The sequence below is a fragment of the Hippopotamus amphibius genome, chromosome 1 (genome assembly GCF_030028045.1).
Source record: "Hippopotamus amphibius kiboko isolate mHipAmp2 chromosome 1, mHipAmp2.hap2, whole genome shotgun sequence".
Lineage (NCBI taxonomy): Eukaryota > Metazoa > Chordata > Mammalia > Artiodactyla > Hippopotamidae > Hippopotamus > Hippopotamus amphibius.
Genome location: NC_080186.1, coordinates 60,757,788 through 60,775,039, shown reverse-complemented (window position 1 = coordinate 60,775,039; position 17,252 = coordinate 60,757,788). Strand labels below are relative to the sequence as shown.

General features: G+C 46.1%; 1 protein-coding gene across 1 annotated transcript in view; it reads right to left on the bottom strand.

Moving 5' to 3' along the window:
* The window catches only part of LPAR3 (lysophosphatidic acid receptor 3), a 66,893-nt gene extending 50,647 nt beyond the window's left edge, over window positions 1-16,246 (bottom strand). Inside the window, exon 1 of the mRNA XM_057746656.1 lies at window positions 16,185-16,246. The gene's annotated coding sequence lies outside the window, so the exon portion shown is untranslated. The remainder of the gene's footprint in view (window positions 1-16,184) is intronic.
* Between the last annotated feature and the right edge of the window lie 1,006 nt (window positions 16,247-17,252).

Sequence of the window (17,252 nt, the reverse complement as noted above, 5' to 3'; positions counted from 1 at the left end):
AGAGCTCAGCAGGATAAACAGGTTATCGTGTCAGTGCACGTTTCTGAGCCCTGTAGGTAGGGAGGACCGCCCGTTGCATGTCAGCTGGTTCCACCACTGCTTTCTCTCTCCATCGAGTGGGTGGATTTATAAGAGGCCACAGTATATACAAACAGCTTCTACCCTAGGACTTGTTTAATAAACAACTATAATCAAAGGTATTGTTCCCCAGATGTCACTGATGACTGAGGACTGTCTTAAACCTCTTGGTTAAACAGGAAAGTAAACTTGAAAACATATAGAACTAAACCAAATGAACGAGGTGAGATGGGGACTTTATATGATCAGCAAACTCCCTGACTCAGCTTATCCAAATGTAATGTAAATCTTTAACTGTGTTTACTTTATCAATTGCATACGATTTTAATCTCATCTAATTCATTAGGCTGGAAAGATGACAGATACATTTTGTCCTTTGACCCTCTTAAAAGTAAAGATGCTAATCAAAATGCTTAAAATGAGTATTTATATGTAACATAACTCCGTCTGTTGTATTATGTAGCAAATGATCCTGAGATCATCATGTAATCACATGTTTGAAGGAGGAGAGAATGCCAAAATTTAGTGTGGATATTCATCCCTGAAAGAGATATTCTTCTTGTACAAAGAACTTTGTCGCTCTGTGAAAATATATTTTGAGAAATTTCAAAGTTCCTACTTACAGCCAATGACTTCTCATAAGAAGAAAATTAGATTTCTTTACATTATAAAATTCACAACAGAGAAAATTTTGGCCCAAACTGTCCTAACTTAACCATATACTACATTCATTCCCTGGCTCACTCTCCATTTCATGACTCAATCTCCTGCCTCCAGTTCTGAGAAGGATATCTAACAGCCTCTTGCTCCACATGGTTGTTCCAAATACTTCCCCATTGTTCCCAGAGACAGGTGACTATTAATCCGCAGTGACCCCTCCTTGTTTCTGGGAAGCACACTAGACCAGGTCAGTGCTGACTAAATCCTGAAACTCTATACAGAAAGGAAAATTGTATTTTCGAAGCAGGTGGCTATAGTGGGAAATGGTTGTTTTAATGAAGGCTTCAGAGGCGCTAAAGGAGAGCCCTGCTGTTTCATCGCTAGAGCAGGAGGCTCACAGCCATCCCCATCCTGCCCCCATCTCCCAGCCTATGCACGTCTAGTGGTAAAACAGCACATCTGTATGAAGATAACCAGGTCACGGGAGGGCATATAAAAGGCATTTGAATGCTGTGCCTGATCTCGTCCATTGGTCCCTCCAGCTCCCTCTCCAACCTCCCCCACATGCTCTTTTCCCTACGGGACTGGGACTGCATCGGACAGGGACTGCATCAACCGGCTTCCTTGCCCTCCAGCTCCTGCCCTGAGAGGTAGAGTGAGCGATGGGGAGGAGCGGGGTGGGGCAAGGCTGAGACACTGATTTCCCCTACTGGCTCCCTGGCAGGTTGCTATGGGTTGGCTGGGTCAGTCCCTGGCAGGCAGCCTCTCCTTACTGGCAGCCTCCTCTCCTCCCTCCCCTTGGCTTTCAGGTTGAGGGGTGTTAACAGCTCCTTGCTGTTTCTAGCTCTGCGTCATTGCACCATCTCTTGGTTTCCATGAACTCTGCCGTCCCCCAGTTACCAAGTTACCAAGTTGCCATCCTCCAAATACCAAATTAACTGTATCATGTTCCCTGTGGAACTCTGAGTTATACAGATATCATCTTCAAGTACATTGTAATACAAGTGTTATTTGTAAGATGTCAATGTGTTATAGGTTTTCTTTTTTTTTTTTTTTTTAAGAACTTCTATTGAGATACAGTTAACAGACAATAAACTGCATATCTTTAGAGTGTACAATTTGGTATCCCAATCTCCCAATTCATGCCCCCACTACGCTCCCCGCTTTCCCCACTTGGTGTCCATATGTTTGTTCTCTACATCTGGGTCTCTATTTCTGCCTTGCAAATGGGTTGATTTGTACCATTTTTCTATAGTCCGCATATATGGGTTAATACATGATATTTGTTTTTCTCTTTCTGACTCACTTCACTCTGTATGACAGTCTCTAGGTCCATCCATGTCTCTACAAATGTCCCAGTTTCATCACTTTTTATAGCTGAGTAAGATGTCACTATGTTATAGGTTTTCTTAAATCTTTTAGTAAGATCAAGTACTCCTGGCTATAAATGTAACAACTCTCAGAGAAGGAGAGAGGAATAAACCATATTCTCAAAGGCATGGGCCAGTATCACAATTCTCTGGATGCCCTCTATGTCCCCTTACATGTACCAGAACCCTAGTAAATTTCCCTACACACAGTGATTCAATCAATGAGTGATTTGCGCACAGTTAGAGGGGTTACATACAATAAAGATGACTACGCTGGATTCCAACAGATCCCTGCATGCTGGAGTCTACCTCACTGATGTCCTCCAGTGTAATCCAGGATCAGTTCCAACTCTGTGTTCCTGATCTTATATACCATGGAAATAAATGACATGGGGTGAAGTGTTCATTTGGGCCTAAGGTTAGCCAGGTTTGAAACTAGAGACTGCAGAGAGAGAAGCAGTTGACTTTTCCTTAAGGTGCTGTTAGAAGGGTGAGGCAGAGAGGGGCAGGGTAATGACAACCTGAGCTGAAGGGGACACTGCCATCTGATGTGAGGCCATGCAGACAACACTACAAGGGCTGCCTTTTGGTGGCACCACTGATCCATCCTCCACAGTGGCATTTCCAGTGGCGGGACCAGCTGTGGGGGATGCCGGATAAGTGCCACTCTCCCAGAAGCTCTGCAGGCTGCAGTCTTGGTGGAGATGCTATAATAGCAGACGATCTTTAGACCCTGGGGACATGAGCCAGACTTAGTCAAAGACAAAGTCTGAGTCTTCGTCTACTGAGTAGACAAAGAAGTGTGGGGGCGCAAGGCACTCAGGGAGGGGGAGGGGCTCAGGAATAAGCCATCTCTCTTCCATCAACAGTCTCATCTTATTCTAACATTCCTCACCTCTACTCTTCCAAAATGAATACAGACACACTTGGGGGAGATCAGAGGCAGTGCTTGACTCTGGAACTTGTACACATCTATACACCTGGAACTTTCAGACATGTATACTTTCATTCTCCTAAGGTGACTTTTCACTTCCTAAATTCAGATTCTCTTTTAGCCACTGGAGGGGAACGGCCCTGATACCACATCGTAGAAGCAGCCTCTGCCGCAGTGTCAGCCTTTACCACCAGACCGTGAGCTTCGGATGGGCCACCACAGTTTCTTACTCACGTTTGTGCCCCTGGTGCCCAATATAGAGGCACGGACAACACATGCCTGGTTCACGTGTTGGTGAGTTTTAGCTCTCTGGTTGGAAGCAGGGGAGACAGAAACTTGATCACACTGTACTGAATAATACTCCCGTGATACAGAAGTAGAAAGTATAGGCTATTCTTTTAAGAAATTTGGCTGATAAATACTTGGTAGCTCTCCTATGGCATTCAACATATCATATTAAATATTTATTTGTCTTAACCTCACTTCCAAAGCTGTTGGGAGCAGAGCTGGTATCCTTCTATCTCCCTCTTCTCTGGAGCTCAAACACAGAACCTTGCCTGTAATCAACACACAATAAAAATATGCTCCATTTTACTGAATAATTCAGTAACAAATCCTTTGCTTCCAGTCCTCTTTTTCTTTGGTTTCACTGTGAACGTTAACAAAGAGTTATTCTCTTTTTCAAACTCCCCTCCCAAGCCTCTGTGACCCTACTTTTCCTGCTTCTTTTCCCACTGTCCCCAATATTTCTGTCTCCTGTTCTTCCATCAGCCTTGAAGTGTACATACTCCTAGGCTTGGTTCTCAGCCCCGTCTTCTTTTCCCTGGAAGCTTTCTTTCACCAGAGCTATGATTGCTTGAGCTATTTCCTCTCCATGGATAACGCTTGAACTAGCTCAAGCCCTGACACCGCTCATGTCCTCTCTCTCTTTCATGCTAAGCTCCCAAACTGCCTTCACAATAAACAAGAAGAAAGTCACCACGAAGGCAGCATGTATGTGGGTTGGGACGTGGAGCCTCCCTCAGTTTAGCTGTTGCAATAGGAATAACGTTTGAGGTTTAAGCACCAGGTTTTCAGGCAGGGGCTAAAACAACGGTGGCCTCGGGTTCCCCTAGTTGTTTGTAGCATCGCATTTGCAAGCTGCCAGAGAGGTTTGGGACTGGAGAGGCTTTGTCAGGCTCACCCTGGCCAGGACCTTTTGTCCTCCCTCCTCCAGTGCTCTGCTTGGGCTCAGGGTAGACTACTGGAACCCCTCTCCTGATGCCCACTGATCCTGACCACTGCAGTGTCCCAGGTGCTCAGATCTGCCCCTGCTCCAGCACTCTGAAATCCGCCTTATGGATTCTAACTCCAAACCTGGGTATCTGATTTCTGGACTGCCTCCTGGGAAGAGTTCTCAGCCTCTTCTTGTGTGAACGTCCCCCTTGTTAACCTCACTGCACAACCAGCCTCTGACCTCCAGCTTGCATAAAAGGGCCAGCAGGACCCCAGACTCCATTTCCAAGAGGCCCTGTTCTGAGTGATAGGACACTGAACTCAGACCAGTTCTTCTAACTCACTAGCCCATCGTTGTCTGCTGCCCTGAGACGTCTCTCATAAATATTTCTTTTATCTTTATTTAGCTTTACGGTCTACGGCACAGCGTGATAAACCATGTTTTCCTTTTCTTACAGAGTAATAAACTCCATTGCCCAGCCTCCTCACAGCCAGGGTGGCATGTGACTAACTTCTTGCCAATGGACTGTGAGCATAAATGAAGTGTGCCGCTTCCAGGTGAGCCCTGAAGCAGCGTGTGCGCCTCCGTGCTCTTTTACCTTCCCGCAAGCTGGGGCACAAATGGGCCTGTGATTCAGCACGGAACATTCAGACCAGGGGAAAGCCCGAGAAGCACAACTCAAAGTAGTCCAGGGACAGGTTTCATTAATGAGGAGATAAGGACAGAAATTGTGAATAAACACCTACAAATGTTTGCGACAATCTGACACTGCTGTGAAGTACAAGCACGTGATCAGTGGAGTATAAAGCAAAAGTCCTGGTCCTCGGTGCCCTGGAAATAAAGAAATCCAGCCTTTAAACAGTGGGAGTTTGAGAAGCATTGCCCTGGCAGATGGAGGAGAAACGAGATAAAAGGAGCCCTTCAAATCCAAACCACTCAACTTAGGCCTGTTAACAAGAGAGAAAAATAAACTTCTGTTGTCTTCAAATCACTGTATTTGGCGGCCTCTCTGCCTAGGAAGCCTGCAGCTCTAGGTGCAGGTGTTGGAAGGAAACATTACATAAGCGTGCACTGGCTGCGGCTCGCAGCTTTTAGCCAGGCGTTCCCAGAAAGAGATGCGCTCAGGCGAGGAGCGTCTGTAAGCAAAGGCAGAAAAGAATGGGCAGCATCCAGAAGCTGGAGGCCTTGGAGGGTTAGCAGAGTTAACTGCTTCTGCAACCCCAAAGAGCAGAAAATCGCATCACTGCTCATAGCCTTTCTCAAGGGCCGCTCAATAAAACATGGCATTGGAACGAGGACGTCAGGCCGACAGTAAAGGTCAGAGTAAGCGTGCATCGTCCTGTCCAAGTTCATGTTTTAGAGGACCTCGGGGCAGAGACCACTAAGGAGAGGAGGAAAGAGAGGGGCCCAGCACAGAAATTGGGAAATACAGAATGCTTAAGAATTTGGTCCAGAATAGAAAATGTGGTTGTGGTAACTGGTGTATGGGGTTGACTGGAAGCCAACAGACCAGAAGCCTACAAACTTTTTAAGGAATTATATTGCCATGCAAGCCACAGAGCGGCCTGGAGCACACACTCTCCAACACCCGTTTCAGATATGGCCACAGAGGGTAATGGGCAAGGAAGAACTTCCCAGGGAACAGAGTCAAAGTCAGGGCCACTAGGAAGCCTCTCTCAGAAAGCAGAAGCAGGGACCAGGGCAGGGAAGTCTTAATTAATTGCTGCCCTGCGGGGTTTCATCATCCCTGTGACTACCGCACGTCTCCCTTGCTTCTGAATGAGGGTTTTGCTTCGTTTTGTTGTGGTTTGTTTGCTTCTATTCCTCCATTGTATAGTGGATGTTCATTGGTCAGAATAAATACAGAAATGGACATTTTAGCATGAGTATTTAAAACTAGGTTTAGAGAGGGGAAGGCCAGACCAGTGGAGTTCTGGTCACCTAAATCCTTTCAAGGAAAGCATGGCAAGCTGTGACACGTAGGAAGGCCAGGGAGCAGGGGGAGAGGAGCAGAAGCTGTGGTGTCACCTGGACTTGGGTCAGATGTAGACTCATCACCTTCAGCGATGGCTCCAACCTGGCACACCGCTGATCTGGCCGGCTGTGTCCTTCCTCTCTAAAGATAACTACAACATAATAACTACAACAACTATACAGGATTGTTGAAAGGATAATTAAAGCAATGTTTATAAAGCGCCTAGCAAGATGTTTAGCACATAAGGTGAACTCAGTAAATGGTACACACTACTTCCCAAGAGAGTTAACTCAAAATTTCCCCCAAATTCAATGGACTATACAACTGGCATTCTGGAATTTTAACTGTTTATGCTCTAACACGTCAATTTAACAAGGAACAATAGCAAAGGCACCCTATAACTACACTAAAATAACTACAGTCCAGGAAAGACTTTTCCCCTGCCTGAGAGTACGGGCCCAATGCCACAGTGACTAGGCTTAAGACACTGCCACTCCACTCTTCTGCTGCTTGAAACAAAGCAGGGAGGCAGGGGCGTAGAAGGGGGTGAGGAAGCAGAGAAGAGACGACGTGGTGTGGTAGAAGAGCCCAGACTTCGGGTTCTGGGTTCAAATACTAGCAGACAAGCAGGTGAGCAGAGTGGTTAAAGGGCATGACCCCCACGATGAACATCCAACTCAACAGTCAAAAACTGAAAGTTCTTCCTTTAAGATCAGGAACAAGGCAAGGTCACAAGATCCGGCCACTTCTATTCAACACAGCATCTCAAGTCCTAGCCAGAATGAGACAAGACAAGGATATAAAAGGTATCCACATCAGAAAGGAAGGAGTAAAATCATGTTTGCAGACGACACGATCTTATAGGTAGAAAACCCTAAAGATCCCACAAAAAATAACTATTAGAACTACTTTATGAATTCAGTAAAGTTGTAGGATACAAAATCAACATACAAAATTCAGTTGCATTTCTATACACTAACAACGAACAAGCTGAAAAGGAAATTAAGAAAACAATGCCATTTATAATAGCATCATAAGGAACAAAATACTTAAGAATAAACATAACCAATGAGGCAAAAGATCTGTATACTCAAAACTATAAAACAATGATGGAAGAAATTAAAGAAGACATAAATAAATAGAAAGACATATCGTGTTCATGGATCAGAACCCAATATTGCTGTTGTCTTATACGACTCAAGGTAATTTACAGATTTAATGCAATTCCTATCAAAATCTCAGCAGCATTTTTTTTTACAGAAATAGAAAAAAAATCCTAAAATTCACACGAAAATACAAGGATTCCAAATAGCCATAACAATCTTGGGAAAGAACAAATCTAAAGGCCTCATACTTCCTGGTTTCAAAATATACTACAAAGCAATAGTGATACAAAGTTACAGTAATCAAAAAAGTATGGTTCTGGAATAAAGATAGACATTTAGACCAATGGAATAGAATACAGAACCTAGGAATAAACCCATGCATATATGATCGACTGATCTTTGGCAAGGGTGCTAAGAATATATAATAGGGAAAAGATAGTCTCTTCAGCAAATGGTGCTAGGCAAACTGGATATCAAAAGAGCAAAAGAGCATAGCCTCTGGAGATAACTGGCCTGAGTGTGAAGCCTTGCTTACCAGCAAGTTAATTAACCTCTCTGTGCCTTAATTTTGTCATCTATAAAATGGGGATAACAACAGTACCTTCTTCCTAAGACTACTGGGAGACTTAAATAAGGTGCTTAGGATAGCCTCTGACACAGAGTGTTAATTTCATTACTGTGACTAACAGTGGGGCCTGAGGACTGTTACTTCATCTCTTTGAGCCTCAATTTCCTCTGTCACAAAAGGGAGGCAAGGGACTTCCCTGATGGTCAGTGGGTAAGACTCTATGTTCCCAATGCAGGGGGCCCAGGCTTGATATCCCTGGTCGGGAAACTAGATACTGCACGCATGCCGCGACTAAGAGTTCACATGCCGCGACGGAGACCCAGCACAGCCAAAATAAACAAATAAACATTTTTTTAAGAAAATTGGACTTAAGAAAAAAAAGGAGACAAGATCTAACGTGTCCGGTTACTGTGTTATTAGGACAAAGTGAACGAAAATAGCCATTGTAAAGTCTTCAACCATCTTCCGGGTCCAGAGGAGTCAGACAAATCCAGTACAGCAACAGGGCAAGCCTGTTCCCAATAGGTGGGGGAGGGTGGATCCCCAGAGAGATTATCAGGGAGGGGAGGTCAAAGGAGGAACTGCCTCCCGCGGACTGGGTGGGCCACTGGCATTACAACCCCAAGAACTTCTCCCCTCTACCACCCTGTCCAGGGTCACCAACTGCTGTTCTTCACTACCAGCCAGAAACATTTAGTCCCAGAGAATAAGTATAAAAGGAGTTTAGCCAGATGGATTGAAAACCTGATGTTTAACCTTCTAATTATATTACCATGCTTCCTCTAGACTATCTGGATTTTAGAGTAATCTGTCGAAATACATTCATTAATATGCACCACTGAACAGTTTTCAAAGCGTGTTCGTGTCTCTTATCCCATCTGATCCCGTGGTGAGATGGGCAGTGTAGCTTTCTCCATCTTACAGGGAAGAAAACTAAAACGGGGAGACACGGGTTCACTCTGACCAGTTCTCATCCTTCTAGCCCAGAGCTCCTTTCTCCACACTGACCATTGGAGCCCTTTTTCAGTAGTTAATCCTCTAACCCCACGAGAAATAAAATATGCAGATTTGTTCCCCATAATGACATTAATGCCTTTTGCAAACATCTAGCGATTCTAGAAGTAATCTAATATGATTGTGATAAATGTCAAGAAAAATTTGTAAATGTATCCCTACTTAGAATTTTTGACAAGAGTTTATGGGAAAAAATCCATAATCAAATGAAAATGACTAAATAAAACTCTAAATACATGACAGAAAATAACCATTAGTCAGTTCGTCTGCTTCAGAGAAAGCTCACAAGAGCAAGCAACCTCATTTACTTCTAACACGTTGAACTCTGTAACATAAGAAAATGCTTTTCTCCTAGAGCTTTTCACTTTCCGCATCAACAAAATAGAGTCTACCAGTTGAACTAGGCCACAGACCTCAAGTATCTGACTATAGCATCTAGACTGGAAATTAACTGAGAAAGGCTAGTAATGACCTAGCAGCAATCCACGGAAATCTTTAAAAATGTATATACTATTTCTATCTACACTTTCTTTCATTCCTATCTTCTTCTCTCTTCCTCTGCCTCCTTTTCGTCCCTCCCCAGAACTGAGGGGTCAGCATGTGGCTGAGAATGCAACAAGATGAGAGGGAGTTTGGGGAGCTGCACAGAGGTGTGGGCTATGGTTGGGGAACCACATAGAGCAGTGAGCTGGCGGGATTGGAGGCTGATAATAAAGCTGCTTAGACACATGCACTAGCAGGCCTGGCAGCCAAAGACCAGCAGCAACAGGAAGAGAGGTGGACATAGAGGAGGCAGGATGGACTTTGTGGTTGAGAGATGGGTTACTTTGAGCAAATAAGAAGTAAAAATATTGAAGATAACGGGAGTCAAGTTTCTAACTACCAGAGAAGAGAAGTAAAAAGATACAAAGTGGTAAGACTAGAAAGATCCTTGGGTGTTGGATTGGAACTGGATGTATTAGTATGAACCCATCATTTTATAATATGTAGCCTCATGTAGAAAATATATAAATGTATATGTGTATATACACCTATACATATATTTCCTAGCTCTGTCCTCTGAGAGATCTAAAGCAACGACACCCCAGTAACAATGGGCACATCAGGGACTTCCCTGGTGGCGCAGTGGTTAAGAATCCTCCTGCCAATGCAGGGGACAAGGGTTCCAGCCCTGGTCCGAGAAGATACCACATGCCTCGGAGCAACTAAGCCTGTGCGCCACAACTACTGAGCTTGTGCTCTAGAGCCCACGAGCCACAACAACTGAGCCTACGTGCCACAACTACTGAAGCTTGCATGCCTAGAGCCCATGTTCTGCAATAAGAGAAGCCACCTCAATGAGAAGCCCATGCACTGCAATGAAGAGTAGCCCGGCTCTCTGCAACTAGAGAAAACCCCACGTGCAGCAACGAAGACCCATCGCAGCCAATAAATAAATAAATAAATTTGAAAAGTGAACACATCAACCTTCCATATCTTGGTTTATAAATACCATTCTCTACCAAAAGGGATGACTAACCAGGTCAGGGAAAGTACAAGATGAGCCTGGGATGTCTTCTGGTGACAGAAAATTTTTAAATGCTCAGTGAATGATCAAGATGTCAAAAGGACACAGGACCCAGTTCAAAGGGACTCTCACTAGCCAAACTGAGGACAATTTGAGCATTAAAATAAATAATGTGAGTAAGAGATCTCAACATATTGTATACAAAAGGAATCCACGAACACTTCCTAATACAAATGAGTAAATGCATGAAGGAGAAAGAAAGTTCTTCCTTATAGCAGAATGCCAGCTAACAAATGTGGAAGGAGTGACGGAAATAAAGAATCCCCATTTGGCAACCTTCAGAGAGGTGGCTGATTCAGGGAAAAGTCGTCAGCGAATGATAAAGCTGTAGGTGGATATTTAATGAGGAAAAGACTATTAGCGTAACCTCAGAAAACCTCCCCACAAACGCCAATAACTTTCAAAGGGAAAAATGGTGAATTTAAGGTGGGGAGATCTGGCAGACACCAACAACCAGGTGATTAAGTCCAATATTCCAGTGGTGAACAGATTGACATTGTGTACCTCCTAATGTGATGTGCTGAGGAGAGCAGAGTATCCTGCCAAGAACACATGACCTATGTCTGGTTCTGAAGAAACACCCGCTAGACCCAGGTTGAGAATCATCTACAGCATGTAAGACCTGTACAACTGCAAGGACCTTAGGAACAGGGAAAGTCTGAGGAACCATTTTAGAAAAGACATGACATAAATCTAACATGGGTCCTAGATCAGACAGGAAAAAGAGACATTTGGGGGACTGCTGATGAAATATGGATGGGCTCTGTGGACTGGATGGTAGTGTTGTACCAATGTCAACTTCCTGGTTTGGTGGTGCAAGGATTAATTGCATGTGTCACTTGACTGGGTTAAGGGATGCCCAGGTAGCTGGTAAATCATTATCTGGGTATGTCCGTGAGGGTGTTTCCAAAAGAGATTAGCATTTGGATCTGCAGAATGAGTAAAGAAGATGACCCTCACCATTGTGACTGGGTATCGTCCACTCTGCTGAGAGACTGAATAGAGCAAAGAGGTGGAAGAAGAACAAGTGTCCCGTTGCTTGAGTTGGGACATACATCTCCTCCTGCCCTCAGACATCACAGCTCCTGTTTCCGGGCCTTCAGACTCAGACTGAATTACACTACCAGCTTTCCTGGTTCTTCAGCTTGCAGATGGCAAGACCATGGGACTTCTCAGCCTCCATGATCCCATGCGCCAATTCTTATAATAAACCTCCTCTTATAAATAGCAATATATATCCTATTGGTTCCGTTTCTTTGGAGAGCCCTGACTAATCCTAATGCCATGGGGATATAGAAAAATATTATACTTATTTTCTCTTTGACAGACCCATGTGACAGTTTAGTTCAGGGAAAGGGCTCCCATTCAAAGGACTGACCTATTAACAGGAAACCAGGGCAGGAGGCAGATGACTCACTGATGTTCTATACCTGATGCCTTGCTTCGATCTTCAGTAACCAGTTACTCTCAAGGGCTCTGAGCCTTAATGTTAAATCTCTAGCTCTCCTTGGGAAGCAAATGCCTCTGACTGACGCCACTGCCTACCTCTGATTTACGTGGTCCGAGCCCATCTGGGGACAGCTCCAGACTTTCTGAAGAGGAGGGGTTTGGGGGCAGCCCGACTGAAAGGAGAGACGAGGGGGCTGGCCTTAACGCTACATTTACAAAGCAAGCACACTGCTTTTATGTAGACTGCATGTTTGTTTGGAGAGCCTTCGGGCAAACTAGTGGCGCTTATGGAGGGGCTAACGTGCCCTCCAACCCACCCCTGCTACCTGCCGAGGCACCCTTGATGATACCACTGAACCCGCGCATGGCTGTGTCAAAACCAGGGCTAGGAGGTCCTCCAGCCTAATGTCCCAGGGAACAGTCAAGACACAGGACTAGCTGATTAGAAACTGGGGGGGGGGGACTGACTAACATTGTTAGGAAGGGGTGGGGCAGGCTGTCCTGGCAGGTCGTCTTCCAGAGTGACACCCAGTCTGGACTGGATATGAATGATTCCCCTCCCCTGAGGAGGGGAGGCAAGGTCCACGGGAAGGGGAGGGGCACAGGCAAGGGAGGAGTTCAAGGCAGCAGGCAGCCGGGACCAGAGGCTAGGGGGCAGGGGCCGCAGAGGCCAGGCCAGGAGACAGGGAGGAACAGGATGATGACATCTGTCTGGGGAGGACAGAGCGGGTGGGTACAATCCAGGAAGTCAGACCTTCCTCTCACTGGGCACTACTCTCTTGGCTCACCAGGCAGGTCAAGCAGAGAGCAACACACACCTTTCAGATCGAATTAGGTAATTAGCTCAATTATTTGTGGGGGGCGGGGGGAGGGCCTTGAGTCAGTTTAGTGCTTTGCAAAGTGAACCTTAGGGACTCAAGGTAGCAAGAAGGCATCGGCCAGTAAGGACGGCACAGGGCACCCCAATTCAATGTCTGATGACCAACCTCCTCTGCCTCATTGGCTGGTTAGTTAACTCTACGTTTCTATCCACTAAGAACTGAGATGAACAGACAGTACAGGTAATTCTAAGAGGGAACCAAAACGTCTTTGGACCCTGCCCTGTGCCTTTGATCACACAATGTTGGTAATCTCAGTCCTAACATTTCTCTTCCTCTCATATTTCCCACAGAACGGTTTCTCAACCTTTGGCAGGATTTCCTCCTTGAAATCTCCTTCGCCATCACAGGGCAGGAGAGAGGGGTGTGGAGGGAGGCAGCAATGTCCACTCAGTACATCCAGCAGCTACATGGAGATCCTCCCACCCCCTAGAGCCTACTTGGGGTGTCCCACATCTGCAGACCCTGCCTCTTTAATTCCAGTATTTCTGTGGTCCTCACCGGATACAAAGCTCTTTCACATACCTGATTTAATGGGACCCAACACAGCCCATGCAGGCAGCTAGAAAAGGACTTATTATCCCCACTGTGTGAATGAGAAAGCTGATTTAGAGATGATAAGCGATGTATTCAAGGTCACAAGAGCTCACAAAAGTGGGGCTGGGATTAGAACCCAGATCCCTGTACTCCAAACTGCCTCTCTAACCCAGCATTGTAAAAGCACACACTCTCAGGGCTTCTGCAGACAGCTCCACACCCCTCACCTTCACCTCTTCCATCCAAGGCAGGACTAAGTTCCAAGGGACTCCTCAATATACACACAGAATCCAGGATGAGGGGCAAAGGATCAGCAAGGTCAGAGAGGAGGCAGCTCAGTCCCTGCGGGAGAAATGATGGGGGGAAAAGCAAAAGGACCATGGCAAGGAAGGAGAAAAGCAAGTAAGGAAAGTGAGCAGAACATCTCTAAGTCACCGAGGATTTGGGAATCTATCTTTGCACTCTCACCAGTACAATGTACATTTGCACCATGTTTATAGGAATGTCAATCCTTTAATGTTTATCTACGAGGAAGAGGGCCACCAGCATTTAAGGAGTACTTCCTGTATATCAGAGACCCTGCTAAGTGCTTTCTTTTTTCATCTTGGGAGGTGGATATAATCTTCATTTTTACAGACAAGGAAATTAAGGCTTAGAGTGGTGAAGCAAAGTATCCAAGGTCACAAAGCCTGGCCTGGAACAAAGGCTGGTCTGACTGCAAAGCCCTGCTCTTCTCTTTACACACATTAATAATGCCCTGGGCCTGGGCTCTACCATTTAGAACCTTGCAATCAGACTTAACCACTCTGTTGGGGTATAATCACAGGCCAGAAAGCATTCTGAACTAATGTATACTCCCCAGAGAATGGCTAATGGGTAATTTGAGTTATAGTAATTCCCATTTGAGTTACAGTGATTCCCCCAGCCGCAGCCCAAAGAAATAAGACGTTGGGCTTAGGTTATGGCGGATTTCTGCTCCAAGATAAAAACCTTGGGGGAGAGGCAGCCAGCCTTGGGCATATGTGCACCACTTTGAGACTGTGTGCTTTGACTGCTGCCTGGCTACAATGCTGTGTGTGCAGTGGTTCCTCTGTGCCTGTGTGTTTCAGGAAAATGAGAGAGAATTAGCATGGAGAGTTTCAAATAGGTTCTTATGAACATACATGAAAACAATCCCATGTTGGAATGTTTTCATTTCCGTCTTCATTCATAGAAAACATATGCAGATCTGTTCTATCACATAGCTTGTAAAACAGCCAGATACCTAATATAGATAGGGTCTAATAATATAAAGAGACAGCTAACTACTACTTATGCATTTGTCAGATTTAGGAAAAAAATGTGTTATTTGTGGTTTAATCGAAGCTACAAAGTTTTAAATTCTAAAGACAAAGAAAGAAAACTTGAAAAAGTGCCAAAATAATCTATTTTCCTAATTAGCTTGTAGTAATAATATAAGTTATGTCCGAATGATTGGACATCCAGTCCCTACATGATACAGTCATACAGTCTCATGACACGAGAGACAAGTCCAGAAGCTTATCTCAAGTACATAAACGTCACTGGCAGAGTTTGCTTGCTGGTCTTTTTAGAATGGCCCAGTTTGTTTATACAAGCATGGTGTTAAGAGAGCCAAGGTTGTGTGTTTCTAACCGTATCACTTCTGTTCAAAAAAGAAGAAAATTCTATTTACAGGACTCAGACCACACAAAATTGGATGCAATTCCTCACCAGAAGCAGGGTAGGCAACTCATAGGCAGTTCGCTGGAAAACCAACAACTCTCCTTAGCAACACAAAAGTTCATCCATTAATGACAGGCTGGGCAGTACATGAAATAATAACCGATTTCTAAAGAGATCACCTGTTTGGCATTTACTTTATTCTCCGACTTATGAAAAACAAGTAGGAACCGTGAGAAGTTAAGCTGCCCTTAACTTCTAAAGTAACATTCCAAGGCCAGGTAACACTCAGGGCACTAAAGAAGTGAGGGAGAAATGGACAGCACTGACAGTCACAAAGTACGGGGGAAACATTTCGTGGCGAATATTCAGTTTAAAAATGCTCTTGAGGGCAGTTTAAAGGATTACCTTAATAAGACTAAATTGTTTCCAATACTCACAGTCACTCCTCAAAGTACCTGCTTGAGAAATTTCTAAGCAATTTTATATGTAGTCGCAACTTGTAAGCAATAAAGTAACACTGCTACGGAACAAAGCACTTTTGTCTGCCGGTGGTGAGGTGGACCGCGGGGACCTTCACTTACTCTCAAAGCACAGCCCCCAACAGTGTGATTAGTTAGTTCATAACAACCATTTCCCGAATCTCTGGATGCCTTTCACGGTTCGGGCTGTTTTCTAACTAACATACTACCGGTGCACCGGCAGTAACTGAAGGCTGTTAAATGTTATATCCCTAGGCTCCACGGGAGAACCTCAGTTCACCATCCACGGCTGTAAGACCGAGTTTGGAAAAGTAGCACCTGTGCAAAAGCAGAGCGGAGCCTGCGCGGGGCTCTCCGCGCCTCTGCGCCCAGCCCACCAGCCCACAGCACTGGCGGACGCAACGCGGGTTCTGCATCCCAACGGCTTTTCACTCCTAGAAAAAAAAAAAAAGAAAAAAAAAAGGCGGAAAGGGCAAGATGCGCCACACACCGCCGAAAGAGGACTGTCCCAGGTACCTGGCATGGGTCTGGGGCCCGGGCTGGACGCCAGGCAACCCCGAAAAGCCGAAGGCTGGGCCCGGACGGAGATGCTCCCCGGCTTCCCCACGCGCCCCGGCCGACCGCAACTCCGGGAACCCTCCCTGCGCCCCGCGTGCGGCGCCCCACTCACCGCTCACGCTCGCCCGCGCCGCCGAGCCCGGGAGCGGGGACCCCTGCCGCTGCCGCATGCCCTCGGGGCCGAGCGCGACGAGGCGACCAGGCACCGGGCGCGAGCAGCCGAGGAGGACGCGGGCGGGCGGCGGCGCGCCTCCTCCCCAGCGGCCGCTGAGACCGGCCCGGAACGCAGGCAAGTTGGCAGAGCGAGGGGTGGCGCCCGGGGGGCGGAGGGGCCGCGTCCCGCCCTGCTCCTCCCCGCCCCTCCCCGCCCTGCCAGACCTTCCCCACGGGAGGGCGCCCCCGACCGGCGAGGCGCGGGTCGGCGCTCCTGGACCCTTCTGCGGATGCCCTTCTGCCCAGGACTGGTCCCCAGGAGGAGATGGCGCCCAATAAAGGACCGCAAGCTCCCCCAGGCCCTACAGAGCCATACCTCAGAGCCCCGTATTAAAGCACTGTGCCTCTGTCCCTGTCCTCACACTGCGAGGAGAGATTTGTTTGAAGAGGCTTCGGGGAAGTACAGCCCACGTGGGAGGCAGGCTCCCCGCCAGGCTGGCCACTCGCTCTAAAACTCGAACCCCAAAACTATCTAAAGGAGCAGGCAGCCCCCAGAGGCCAAAGGTGTTCACAGACATTTGGCTTGGGGCCTTTCCTGGGCACCTTTTTATTGAAACAGAAAACAAAAAATATTTAAAGTTCTTGTAAGAGAATTCTGGGCCTCTTGGGGTCAACAGTCTCGAATACTTTGTTTTTCAAAGCTGAAATATAAAGCCTTCACTGACCCACCTTTGGTAAAGAAGAAAGGTGCAAAGTATAAAATGTTTGTCATGAAGACTTTGATCTCCCGGAACTCTGCAAAGCAAAAAGAGGGCCCAGACGTGCACACAGTTGGGTTTTCACCGTGACCTCAGGAGGGAAATATTGTAAGGTGGGGTCCTTCCTCCTCATGCTTCAAGACCTTGGGAAAAACTGAGACCATATGCGGAGATGTCTTCCTGCAGCTCTTTGCCATTCATTCATTTGTTCATTCATTTATTCATCATTCAGTGTTGGTATTGGGCCCTTCTGTATGCCAACTAGGAAC